This window comes from Rhipicephalus microplus, chromosome 5, assembly GCF_043290135.1.
Source record: "Rhipicephalus microplus isolate Deutch F79 chromosome 5, USDA_Rmic, whole genome shotgun sequence".
NCBI lineage: Eukaryota > Metazoa > Arthropoda > Arachnida > Ixodida > Ixodidae > Rhipicephalus > Rhipicephalus microplus.
The window spans coordinates 155,035,947-155,050,249 of NC_134704.1; positions in this window are offsets into that span (position 1 = coordinate 155,035,947).

Below are 14,303 nucleotides of genomic sequence, written 5' to 3' on the forward strand. Positions count from 1 at the left end.
ACGGCCATCACCACCCTATTCGTTCTGTTTGAATATGTGAGGATGCCTTTTGGATTGCGCAACACTGCACAGACCTTTCAGCGCACTATCAACGAGGTCACGCGAGGTCTCGATTTCGTATTTGCCTACCTTGATGACTTCGTTGTAGCAAGCTCATCTGGCCCTCAGAATGAAGCCCACCTGCGCACCCTGTTCCACCACCTGGATGATTACGGCCTCGTAATTAATCCTAATAAGTGCATCTTCAGGGTCGCCACAATAGAGTTCCTAGGCCACCTTGTCACTCCAAAGGGTATCCGACCACTCGCCAGCAAAGTGAATGCTATTCAAGACTTTCCACCCCCGACTTCACTGAAGAGACTCCGAGAATTTCTGGGCCTACTAAACTTCCATCGCCGCTTTCTTCCAAAGTGCGCCACAATCCTAAAGCCCTTGACCAACCTATTGGCTAAAACGAAAGACTCGGCTGCGCCACTGGAGTAGCCCAAGGACGCTGCATCTGCCTTCGGCACTGCCAAGAAGGCTCTGTTAGACGCTACCATGCTCATACATTCCGTCCCCGATGCCCCGATTCGTCTCATCACCGATGCATCAAACGTGGCAGTTGGTGCCGTTCTCGAGCAGCACGTATCCGATTGGCAGCCCCTTGGGTTTTTCTCGCGAAAACTGTAGCCACCAGAGGCAAAATACAGTACATTTGCCCGAGAACTCCTCGCGGTATACCTCGCCATCAAACATTTTCGTCATTTATTGGAGGGCCGGGACGTTTACGTCGTTACAGACCCAATCCCCTGACGTTTGCCTTCCATCGCATTCACAGCAATTATACTGCACGTGAGATCCGTCAACTATGCTTTATTTCTCAGTTCACGGTGGATCTCAGACACGTACATGGACCGAAAAACGCTGCTGCTGAAGCGCTATCTCGCATCAATGCCTTGTCGACCCAGCCACCACTAGACATGGAAGACCTAGCAGCTGCCCAAAGCAACGATCCTGAGCTGAATCGTCTTCGCTCTTCATCAACGTTTCTATCGTTCACGAAGTGCCCGCTTCCATTTTCTACCTCATTCATAACGTGCGAAACGTCTACTGGGGTCCCTCGGCCCTTCATGCCTTCAGCTTTTCGTCGTGCAACTTTTGATCAATTGCACAGCATGAGCCATCCTGGTATTCGTGCGACGCAGAAGCTAGTCACATCTCGTTTCCTTTGGCCAAGCATCAATGCTGATGTCCGACACTGGGCGCGAACTTGCCTTAAGTGCCATCGCGTTAAAGTTCACCGTCACACTGTCACGGCAACATCCCCGTTTCGGTCTCCAGACGCAAGGTTTTCTCACGTCTATCTCGACATCGTTGGTCCTCTTTCGTCATCGCAAGGAGCCTGTTACCTGCTGACATGTGTGGATCGCTTCACCAGATGGTCGAAGCGTTTCCCGTTCCCGACATTACAGCACCAACCGTTGCCAAGGCTTTCACAAACGGCGCTTTAGATGCCCTTCTGTCGTCACCACTGATCGCGGTCGTCAGTTTCAATCGGCCCTTTTCACCGCACTTGCCAATATCCTGGGCATTCGACACATCCACGCAACTGCCTACCATCCTTCCGCCAATGGCATGGTCGAACGGCTTCATCGACAACTGAAAGCTGCCCTTCCTGCCCACCAGTTAAGCGAACGTTGGCTCGACCACCTCCCCTTCGTACTTCTGGGAATCCGATCAGCATTGAAAGTGTATCTCGGCTGCTCATCAGCTGAACTAGTCTATGGCGTTTCCCTGCGTCTTCCAGGAGAATTCTTCGAGCCATCTTCGCCACCTTCCACTCACGATGCCTCCACGTACATTCGAGAGCTGCGCACCACGTTTCGGGACCTTGCTCCTGTGATCCCTGCCGACCGACACCCTCAGTCTGTCTTCGTCAGTCAGGATGTGCATGACTGCAGTCACGTCTTCGTTCGGCGTGACCAAATATGGCCACCACTAACACCAGCCTATGATGGCCCACTCCGCGTACTCAATCGTAAACCTAAGACGTTCCCGCTGGACATCAATGGCCGGGAAGACATCGAGGCTGCTGATCGACTGAGACCTGCGTATATCGCCGCTCTCGCGGCCGCGGGGTTTCAATCTAAAGTCTGGATGCCAACATCCAAGCATGTCCACTGGGCGACTCCTCTGGTGATTCCTACGGCTCTCGCTCGACGGGGGGGGGGGGGGGGGAGCCCTGTAGCACCTGAATGTGCCGCTCGTCAAGGAAGAAGAAGTTAGCATTTGGGCCGCGCGGTGGGTGCAGCGCGATATTAAAAAAAGATCAGTTCGAAAACTGAACGCTGTCGGGGCTGGATCTTTCCCGTGTGAGCTCCTACAGATAGATAGATAGATAGATAGATAGATAGATAGATAGATAGATATATAGATAGATAGATATATAGATAGATAGATAGATAGATAGATAGATAGATAGATAGATAGATAGATAGATACGCTCAACGTCGCCGAAGTTTGCTAAGAAATGCTTCGTATTGAAAAGCAGCAGCACATTAGGAACAAAAAAATGGCAGATTCACGTATGGTGGGAATCGATGCAGTGCGAACCACGAATAAGAAATGTCGATATGTCGCGTAAAAATCACCACAACGTTACGATATAGAGGTAAATCATGCCGTACACGACTTGCGTGTCATAAGCATGATGATTGAATCTGCCATTTACCTTGGTTATCTATTCACATCACGTGATACAAAATTTAGTATATGTGAAGCTAACGAAACGGCGGCGAGCACGCTATGAGCGTGGTATGTTGTCAAGTTGTTACATGACACACGGTCAGGATTATCATGTTTGCACCAGTCATATAATTTGTCATCCATTGACGTAACGTAGCACCATATTTGGTATAAGTAGAGCTAGCAAAACGGGCGCGAGTAAATAATGAAAGGCGCAATCTACTCCAATGTAGCGTTGACGCACGCGCAGGCTGGGCCCAGCGACGCTACGTTAGCAAAACGCAATTGTCTGACGACAGGCGCGACCAGCGTTCGTCGGCGCTGCTCGACGGCACCCGGTGCGAAAGGAGACATGCTGCATTTCGTGCCGATGCGTTACCCAGACAACACTGCGCCTCCCTGTTTTCGTGACGGAGGGAAGCCGGACGCGCTGAAACGCGCATGTGTCAAAGCAACACAGCGCGGCGCGCGCCTCCGAGAAATATGGCAGGACCGGCACCTGGCGTGGGAACGCCGGCGAGCACGCCCACCACGTCACGCCAAAATGTATTGGCGCCTTGACTGTGGCATGTAGTCATGTTCTCAAATGACACGCATCTCACGATTACCATGTTTGCACCAGTCACATACCTTTGTAATTCATTGGCGTCACTTAATACCAAATATAGCATAGGTGAAGAGAGCAAAACGGCCGCGAGCGCATCATCAGTGTGGTATGTAGTCATGTTGTTACTTGACACACATGCCGTAATTATCATGTTTTGATGTATCAATTACTTATGTCGCTCTCTGCGTCACGTAAGACGGATTCCGGTACATGTGAAGCAAGCGAAACGGCCGCGAGTGCATCATGAGCGTGGCATGTAGCGATGTTGTTACATGACACACATATGATGATTATCATGTTTGCACCAATCACATACCTTCGTCATCCTTTTACGTCCCGTAATACGAAATTTTGTATATGTGACACAAGCGAAATTGCCACGAGCGCATCATGAGCGTGACACGTAGTCATATTGTTTCATGACACGCATGTCATAATTTTCATGTCAGTGCCTGCCGCTTGTGCTCGACATCAAATTATGTCATACCATACTATATTGGCAACATGTCAGGTGAACGAGACCAACGAAAGAGCAGCAAGGCCATCAAATCTGAATCATGACATTCATGACATAGATGTTTTGATTTTCATATTATGACTAGTCAAATATTTGCGCCATACAGTCATATTATGTCATACCAAGTTTGGTATCGATACTATTATCCAAACGCCCGGAAGAGCTAAAAGTCGTAAGCGGTTAGATGGATAGATAGATCGATACGCTCAAAGTTGCCGAAGTTCGCTGAGAAATGCTTCGCATTCAGAATCTATTCTAAAGTTACTGACTCATGAGCCGGCTCACTCGGACTTACTCATACTCAGATCGAGCCATGAGTCTGTGTCTGAGTGAGTCCAGCTCAACAATGTTTTTGGTAGACTTGAGTGCGAGTGAGTCCGGTATAAGACGATTGTTGTGAGTGTGAGTGCGAGTGAGTCCTAAGTGCAAAATATAATTCATGAGTGAGTCTGAGTGAGCTCTACAATTTTCACCAAGCTATGCTTCGGACTAAAAAAATGGGTTGCACTATCAAGCGCTTTCTAGTGAGCCATCTCTGGAAAGGACGCCACTCACTCTGGAAGTACGTGACTGGCCGTAACTGTCACAATTACGCGTTAACGCTGGATGACGGCAAACCATATATATTGTTGCACACACGCACTAAGACAACGAAGCGTATATAGTGAACCCATTTGTCACCAGGAGTTAAAAAATTGGCAGATCCCACGTACAGTGGGAATCAATGATATCCGGAGCACGAATGAGAAGGGTTGATATGTCAATTTAGAATCAGCACACCATTACAAAGCTGGGGCAAATCATGCCGTACATGACCTCCGTGTCATGATTATCGTGTTTGGATGTGTCGTTTATTTTCGTCATCTTTTCAGGACACGTGATTTGTTGTCTTCTAACATGACACGCCTGTCAGGATTATCATGTTTGCACCAGTGATATACTTTCGTCATTCCTTGACGGCACGTTACACCAGATTTGGTATATGTGGAGCTAGCGAAACGGCTGTGAGCACATTGTGAACAGCTAAATATGCTTCAACGTAGAGTTGACCACGCGCACGCTCGGCACAGTGACGCTACGTTAGCCAAACTCAACACTCTTTAGTCTCACGCCAGGCACGAGCAGTGTTCGTAGAAGCGGCCCGACAGCAACCGGTGCGAAATGCGGCAGGCTGCATTTCACGCCAATGCGTTGCCCAGAGGAGGAGGAAGAAACTTTATTCAGAGAGAAAAAAAAAATTGAAATGCAGGCAGTTTGGTCGGGCCCTCAGTCCAGGGCTCCGCTGGCACGAGCGGCTTGCTGGACCTGGTCAAGCAAAGCTATTTGGCTCTGCTTGTCCTCGTCCGCAAGCCATGCCTCTCACTGCCTGTGAAACATGTGTGGTTGCTTCGTGATGTGTGGGCTGTCGATGTGTGTGGGCCTCTGGGTGCACTCCCATGTTATGTGGCTGAGTGTTGGTACTTGTGAACACCACGGACAGGTGTCTTTATACCTTGCGGGATATATTCTACTTAGATGGTACAAATTGGGAAAGCTATTGGTTTGTATGCGTCTCCAATCCCTGCTTTGCTGGCTATCCAAGTCCTTATGTGGAAGCCCATATTCCTTTCGTTGCTTCCTTTGTTGGAGGAGGATGTCACGTGAATTGGAAAGAGGTTCAACGTCGTGGCCTGCCGTCGCTCGGTTGGTGATGCCTCGAGCTATACGGTCTGCCACGACGTTCCCCTCCAAACCTTCGTGAGCAGGACACCATATAATGTGATGGTCTCCTGCTATGGGTTTATTTAAAAATTTATACGCTATTTTAGGTAGCGTTCCTCGGAGAAACATTCGGCATGCCGCCTGTGAATCGGAGAGCACAACCACTGATTCTCCCCTGATTTCTGCGTTGGATATGGCGATGGCTATTGCTGCCGCCTCTGCCACTCGTGTGAAACAAGTTTTAACCGACGCCATTGTGGTGTGATTTTGTGCTACAATTGCCACTACATGTGACCCTCTGCTCGCTTTACTTACGTCTGTAAAGACGGCTTCTGAGCTATTCTGAAATGCTTTGCGTAAGGAGTCTGCTCTCGCTTTCCTCCTTCCTGCGTGATACGTCGGATGCATATTTCTGGGAATAGGCGCTACAGTTAAATGTGTGCGTTTTTCCGCATCTATTAGCACCGTTTTCTCGTCACAATATAACGGTCGCAATGTATATCCCATCTTTTCCAGAATTCTTCTCCCATGATAGCTTGAATTGAGCCTTTCCTTTTGAGATAAAAGCACCGCATTCGCATACTCCTCAAAGGTATTGTATATGCCCAATTTCTCTACCCTCTCGGTTTTGGCATTTTCCGGAATCCCCAATGCTGCTTTGAATGCTTTCCTTATTATTGTGTTTATTTGCTTTGTCTCCTGGTTTGTCATTGTCTGGTACGGTAGCGCGTACGTAACTCGGCTGATCACGAATGCATGAACGAGTGCAATGGTTTCTTTCTCCTCAAGTCCCATTTCGCTATTTGCTATCCGCCTGATCATCCGGGCCACAATAACCGTGGTTCCCCATAGCCTTTGTAGTGTGTGTGACGTTCCCGAATTTCCTTGTATCCACATGCCAAGCACGCGTATTACATCTGCCTCCCTGATTTGTCTCCCATCCAGCAGTACTGCTACCGGTATTAAGTCCTTTTTCTTTGCGTATCTTGCCCTAATTCTAACCATTTCAGTTTTTTCCGGCGAGCATTGCATTCCTGCAGCTGTCACGAAAGCTTGTATTTTATCTACTGCCTCCTGGAAGGCGTTTTCTTTGTCCGCATAAGAGCCACCCTTTGTCCATAAGGTGACATCGTCTGCGTAAAGAGCTGCTCCTAGACCTTTTATATTTTCCAGCTCACATGCGAGCTTTCTCAGGCCGATATTAAATAGTATCGGGGATAGCATGGCTCCCTGGGAGTGCCTCTATTTGGGTAGTCGAAGGTTTCAGATGTAATCGAGCCTAAAGAAATGGTAGCTTTCCTGCTTGTCAGAAATGACCGGGCAACCTCATATATTCGTTGGCCGCAGCTAATCGATTCGAGGCCTTCCATTATCACCTTGTGTGATATTCTATCGAATGCTTTCTTGATATCTAGTGCTAGTACGAATTCGTCGCTTGAACCTCTGTTTGGGTTCATGACGTCATTTTGCAACAGCAGGAAAACATCCTGGGCCGATACATGTGGTCGGAAACCGAACATATTCACCGGTAGCAGACCCTCTCTCTCTACATAGTCTGTCAATCTAGTCAATATTGTTTTTTCAAAAAGCTTACCCAAGCATGAGGTAAAGGAGATTGGTCGGAGGTTCTTAATATCTCTTGGTTTCTCTGGTTTTGGTATTAACATGATGTTTGAGTCCTTCCATTCTACTGGAAGGTTTCCTCCATCTACCCATACCTTTTCATTAAAGAAATCCATGATTCGTCGAAGGGCCGCATCACTCAAATTTCTAAGCATAGAGTTTGTTATTTTGTCTCGTCCTGGGGCGGTATTCTTTTTGAAAGACTGGGCCGCCGCATAAACCTCTTCAAATGTTAGGGGAGCGTCTAACTCTGGTTGTTCTTTTCCTGCATATTTGCCATGTACCACTTCACATGCGTCTTGTCCGACATATAATTTCTTGACTTCGTAGATAAATGCGTCATCGTTACCTTTAAATTCATTCTCCAGAATTCTTAAAGCCCTGTTCGTCATTGTTTTTGTTGCCCCTGGATCGATCATACTCCTCAGGATGTGCCAGGTCTTCTTGGTTCCTAACGTCCCTCTAAGTGAGTTACTAAATTGCCTCCAGTTACTGTTATTTAGTTGACGTGCGTAGTCATTGGCTTCCTGTGACAACTGAGCTGTCCTTATCTTCAATTTGCGATTAAGCTTTTGCTTCCGCCATCGCTTTGTGAGGCTTCTCCGCGCGTCCCACAAATGTAGCAGGTGCTTGTCGACTGCTGGGATTTCCACGCTTGTTTCTATTTCCTTTGTCACTTTCCTGTGTGCCTCCTTTGTCTGTGTCACCCAGTTACCTAGATCTATTATTACCCCTTGGTCTCCTACGTTCTCCCTAAATTTGTTTCAATCAGATATTGTTGCTTTCCCCATTCTTCTTGTCGTGGCGGCATTAATAGTTATTCCGAGAATGTAGTGGTCGCTTCCCAAGTTTTCTCCGAGGTGCGCCCATGAGACGTTTCCTTCAGAATTTGTAAACGTTAAGTCCGGTGACGTGTCTTTTGTTAAGCTATTCCCGACCCGTGTCGGTAGGTCTGGTTGTGTAAGTTGGCAGAGATCATACCGTTCAACAAGGTCTACAAGGAGTTTGCCCTTAGGGCTGTCCTGCTTATATCCCCAATTTCTGTGTGGCGCATTAAAATCCCCCATGATAACTAACCTGTCTTTCTCTTTCAATAAACCCATCGCATGTGCTATAATGTTCTCAAAGTCGGCTCGTCTCTCCTTAGGTGGGCTATATATATTGACCCCCACTGTTTTTGGTCCTCCACGTTTTTTGGGTCACACTGTTATTATCTGGTGTTGCACTGCCTCATCGCTCACGTAGCTGATACTCAATGCGATATCTTTTTTTGTAAATGTCGCCACTTGTGGGTACTTTGGGTTAACATGTCTTATGTACCCTCTCAGATTTATCTGAAATTTGCCTACTTCCTGAAGGCAGATTATATCACGAGGGATTGGAGATGCTCCAATAAATTGTTTGAAATTTTCAAGTTTTGTTCTCAATGAGCAGCAGTTCCACTGCCATATTTCCGTTTGCTCGGTCTTTTTATTGTTACGGTGTCTAGCCATGATTGGTATTCTCGGAATCTGTTATTCCACTTTCTTTAGGTTGTCTGGTGGGGGCACCCGGGCTCTGACAAGATCTCTTGCGAGGATACTGCGCCTGACTCAAGTCGCTTATGGTGCGTTCCATCTGGCCTAGTTTGGCAAAAACAAGTTGAATTTGTTGAACTAGGAACGCTATCGGCGGTGTTTGTGGTGGTTGCGTTTCCACGGGCTGCGCAACGGGCTGCGAGACAACAGGTGTGCTCGCCGGGCTTTGTGTGTTGTTCGACTGGTTTAGTAGTGACTCCAGGCGCGCCATTCGAGACTTAACCTCCTGTAGTTCTGTTCTAAGTTGTCTGTTTTCAGCTACTACCCGCTTGTATTCTGGGTGTTCTGTGATCGTTGGTGTAACGGGTTTATGTTTGGTAGTGGGAGATACGGCTTGCGCATAGCTTACCGCGTCCGCCTGTGGGTTGCTATGTGCAGGACACGCCCCCGGTGGCTTGCTTCTCGGAAGGGCTTGCGCGTTCGGATTGTCCTGGGAGATTGCTCTCGGCGTTGAAGTCGACTTTGGATGCCGCTGTCCTGGTTGTCCTGTCTCCACGGCACGGTTTTTCGATGGCGTGCGGGTTCTGGAACGGCTCTTTCGGGTCCCGCCTCGTCCGTACTCCCATTTTGATTCCTCTTCCTCCGACTGAAACCAGCGAGGGGCTGGCTTGTGTGGTTTTTTGGGTGGTTTCGCTGCTTCCTTGCGAATAGGCTTGAGGCGCTTCAGACAACTGCGGTCTCCAGTGATATGGTTTTCCGTGCAAATTGCGCATGTCGGAGTGCAATTATGGTTTACTTAGGGGTTGCGCATTCCACAGGTATGGCACACGGGTGAGTCTGGCTGCGGACACACGTCGGTGCGGTGGCCAACCTCCCCACACGCTCGGCAGAATTGGACGGGGTTACGAAAAGGAATACACTCCTTCTCACCTCCTCTGTAGTAAACATATCTTGGTAGAATGTCCCCGAAGAAAGTCAAGACGGCACTCTGAGAGTCTCCCAACATCCGAGCGTCGATCAGCGTGACGCTCTGGGTGCGAAAACGGATGCTCGCTTTGATGGTCTCAGACGGGGTGTGCGGCTCTATACCGTGAATAACACCTTTTTTGGTTCCTTCACCTGCCGTAACGTAGACGTTGACCGGGTGTGGTCTTCCGTTGATATTCAAAGACGTGACGCCTCTCATCGCCATCGCGACGGTCGTGTCTGGAGTCGACGCTAGCGCAATGTTGGACCCTGGTCGGATGCGGAAAATAAACTGATCCCACCTGACTTTTCCTTGGCAAGCCTCCACTATAGCGTCGGAGATCGCTTGGGTGGTCACATTCTTCAGAGGCAGTCCCTGGTGAGGTCGGAAGACTACTTTCAGATCGTCCTTCGGTAGTGCTGGGGGCCTCCGTCTTGTAGGTCGACCCCGGCGCTTTGGCTGGTTGTCCGTTGTAGGTCTGCTGCCTGCGGAGAAGTCCCCTCCTTGTTGAAATTTCCGCTCCTTCGCCTGTTTCTTCTTCGCTCTGAGCGATTGGGATATTTGCCATCCCTCCTCTGTGCGGTCGGTCTCCGTTGGGGCGGAAAATCTGCGTCGGCGTGCGTGGACGCCGCGTTGCAGTTCCCAGGCAGTGCTGCTTCATCCCGGTTTTGCGCGGCAAAGTCCATGACTTCTTCACCCAAACCTGGTTCGGATTGTCGTACGGACGCTGTTTGCGACTCCCCAGTCGAGTCCATAGCCGTCAGCAACCGCGGCAACGCCGTGGTTGTCGTGTTCGGGCGAGCGTCTTCCGGCGTCGTCGCCGCCGCTCCTCTACTGGACGCTAGAGGTAGCGAAGGCTCCACATGGGCGAACGAAGAAGTGGCCGTAAAAACAAGAAAAATGGTCCGATTTCAGTGAAACTGGAGTCCACCGATACCGGAGCATCTCTCCTACACGCCTATTGCAGTTTCTGGACGATTCAAAGGTTGAATCATACAGAAAAGACAAGAACATACGGAGCTCGATGTGCACGCGTCTGCACTCATCGGCATCCCAGCAGCGTCTCCCGTTGCCCAGACAATACTGCGTCTCCCTCTTTTCGTGACGGAGGGACGCCGCACTCGCTGCAACGTGCATGCGTCAAAGCAATGCAGCGCTGGACGCGCCTTCGAGTATATGACAGGACCGGTGCCTGGCGTGGCAACGCTGGTGTGACACGACGAAATGAACGCCGGTGAGCACGCGCACCACGTCACGTCGAAATGTATTGGTGCCTTGACTGTGGCATGTAGTCATGTTCTCGCATGACACGCATCTCATGATTATTATGTTTGTACCAGTCAGATACCTTCGTCATTCATTGCCGTCACGTAATACCAAATTTAGCATATGTGAAGCTAGCGAAACGGCCGCGAGCGCACCATAATCGTAGCAGGTAGTCATGTTGTTAGATGATATGCATCTCATGTTTATCATGTTTGTACCAATCACATACCTCCGTCATCCATTTACTCACTTTATTACCGAATTTGCTTTATGTGACGCTAGCGAAACGCCCACGAGCGCATCATGAGCATGAGTCACCGAAGTTCACCGAGAAATGCTTCACATATAAAAAGAAGAGGAGGATCAGGAGGATCTCTCACCAGTTGGCCGCTTCTGAGCTGCCCCTCACGGCGTAATAAACGGCCCCTTTGAACCTCTACAACTCTCTTTCAAACGTAACAGAGTGGTGGAGGAGCTGGGTAAGCGCTTCAACTACGAAACGATCACTGCCACAGCTCCGACCAAGGCGTCGACTTGCCGGTCTCCCACCAACAGCTGTAAGAACTTCTACTTGTCTTAAAAAGCAGGCGTTCCCAGGACCGCACCGTCTGATCCGCTTCTGTACTACCTATTTCCACCACCCTTCGAAGGAAAACCGGGGAAGATGCCGACGTCTGGCTCACCAAGTTCAACGGTTAGGATGCAGCCGCTAAGCCAGCCAACGTGGCGTTTTGCCTCGCCGACACCGCACTGGTATGGTACGAGAACCACGAGGACGCACTAACGTCGTGGGACCTTTTAGGGGCGAAGCTATTTCAAGCGGCACTAGTTCGTCCATTGTAGTAGTCGTAGTCGTAGTGTGTAACCAGTCTTACGTTTTGACCTCCAAGGTGGTGCCGGTGGGAGATTTCTCCAGTGCATTGTTGAACAATAGAAAATTCGCAGCATGAGTGTTAACTAGAAGCTGAATTATCCTGCCTCTCATTCCCTATGAGCACCTAATGGCATGTACATTGAGCACCATCTGACAAGAAAGTTTTGCTACGTTGTACTCACTGGGTGTAACCTCCTTGGTTTTAAAAAGGTTTAGCGAGCGTTGAGCCACAGTGGCATGAATACAGTGAACTAGTATGTACCATGAACTCGAGGTGGTTCAAAGTGGGACGTACATACGAAGCGCAAGCCGTAAGAAAGTTCAAGCCTAACTCTCCTGTCTCTCATTCACCATTAGGAGCCATTGGCATGTACATTGAGCACTATCTGACAAGAAAAGGTTGCTACGTTATACTCGCTGGGCGTAACCTCTTTGGTTTTAAAAAGGTTTAGCGGGCGTTGCGCCGCAGTGCCATGAATACAGTGAACTAGTATATACCATGAACTCGAGGTGGTTAAAGGTGGGAAGTAGACACGAAACGCAAGCCGTAAGAAAGTGTGCGTGCGCCACCTCTTGTTTAGTCCTTGGAATGTCCGCTGGAGGCGGTGCTTCTAAATGAAGAATATATGATGAAAAAATGCTAGTTGGTGGTACTTGGAGTGTTGAATAGAAGCACGAACGGACACACAGACAGATGCATCAACGGACGCATGGATGCATGCATGGACGGACACAGGGGCGGATGCATCGACGAACGCAGGGACGGACGAAAGCAAAAACGTATGGAGGGATGGATGCTTCGCCCCACTCTCCATCCTTCACTCCGTAGATATGCTGCCATTTTTTTGTTGAAGAGCTCAGGGAGTGTTTCGGCGACTCGGTTGCTAAATAGAAGCGGGCTGTGGAAACGTTGTCGAGCGGGCACAGCTACCAGGTGAGACATGCACTACTTACATAGAAGAAGTGTTAAGGCTTTGCAAGGTGGGTGTGCTACCGTGTCAGAAGAGGACAAAGTCAGTCATCTGCTCAAAGGAATCGCTGAGAATGTGTATAGTTTTCTAATCAGAAAAGAAAGCCTCAGTTCTGTGTACGACGTTATTCAGCACTGCAGAACGTGTAAAACGCTCAAGATTTGTCGAATTGCGTTCAAGTTTGGTCGGCTGGCTGACGTTAAAACTTTTGCCAGTGTGGACATGAATCCTGGCCTCGCCCTCTTTTCTACCATTCGACAGATTATTCGCGAGGAACTGTCCCACCGAGAAATGTCGTGTTTGACAGCTGACCATCTTCAGTTGTGTCTGCCACGTGAGGCTATGGATGGGCCTCCTTCGACCCCATAGCAACTGACGATGAGCGCGGCAACTGTGGAGTACAGCCCAGCCCCACAGTTAAGAATGACAATCCCATTTCCTGCTTCGCGGTATGGCCGACGCACTCAGCGCATGCCTCCTTGACACCTGACGTCTCGTTACGACGTACCCGACCAGTACATCATTTACACAAGAACAAATGATGACGCTCGATTCACCGACGAGCGACCAACGTTTTGACATCAGCCGGTGTGCTATTCCTGCGCTGTGCCACGCCAAATATTGTGGTTTTACGAACCTCGGGTAACTCCTCGGTATCACCAACCATTCGACTTTTCAAGACCCTGCGAATAGTCTCATGGTGTCCGGTGGGTGGCCCACATACCACCTGATGACAACTATTGGCCCAGCAACTTCCGCAACAAATTTCCGGCATCTTACAGGAGTTTAACGCTCCCACCACGACCTCCTCGTTCTCCTTCACCACTGCGTCGCAAAGCGCCGTTTCCGCCACCGGAAAACTAGCCAGCGCTGCCACTGGGGGTGAGGTCACTGAAAACGTGCTACTGACAGAAATACTTCCTTTTTGTTTGTTCAAAAACAAAGTGCGTGTTTTGGTGGATTATGTGCTTATGATGGCCTTGTTGGGCACAGTTGCAACGATTTCTGTGATGAGTGCTTTCTTCAAGGATGTGTTAGGGTCGAAAGTTGTTTTTACCTGGTTTGAAACTTCGATGTTCTCTAGAGTGAGTGGAGAGCCGTTGCGCCCTATTGGTGCGTGTAGTGCTGAAATATTTTTGGGAGGCCTTATCGTAACGACAGAGTTTACGAGTATTCCTCGGTCGACACATGACGTCATTTTCGGCATGGAGTTTTTGCGAGAGTGTGGTGCCACTGTAGACAGTCGCACGGGGAAAGTCTTTGTGGGTGGCCAGATGTCATCAGAACTTCTGTACACTCTAGCGGATGACCAAACTACGCTGTGTGTCTATGGCGATACGTTTATACCTGCGTTGTCTACCGTACGTGTTCGTGCTGCTTGTCACGGCGCAGATTCTGACAGCTTCGATGCGAGCGTAGAACCAATGCACATAAACTTCGCGAAGAAGAATGTGTTGGTTCCCCATTGTATGGTGTCGATTGATGGTGAACGAACTGGCCTATGGGCTGTAAACTGTTCCTCTGAGCCCGTGA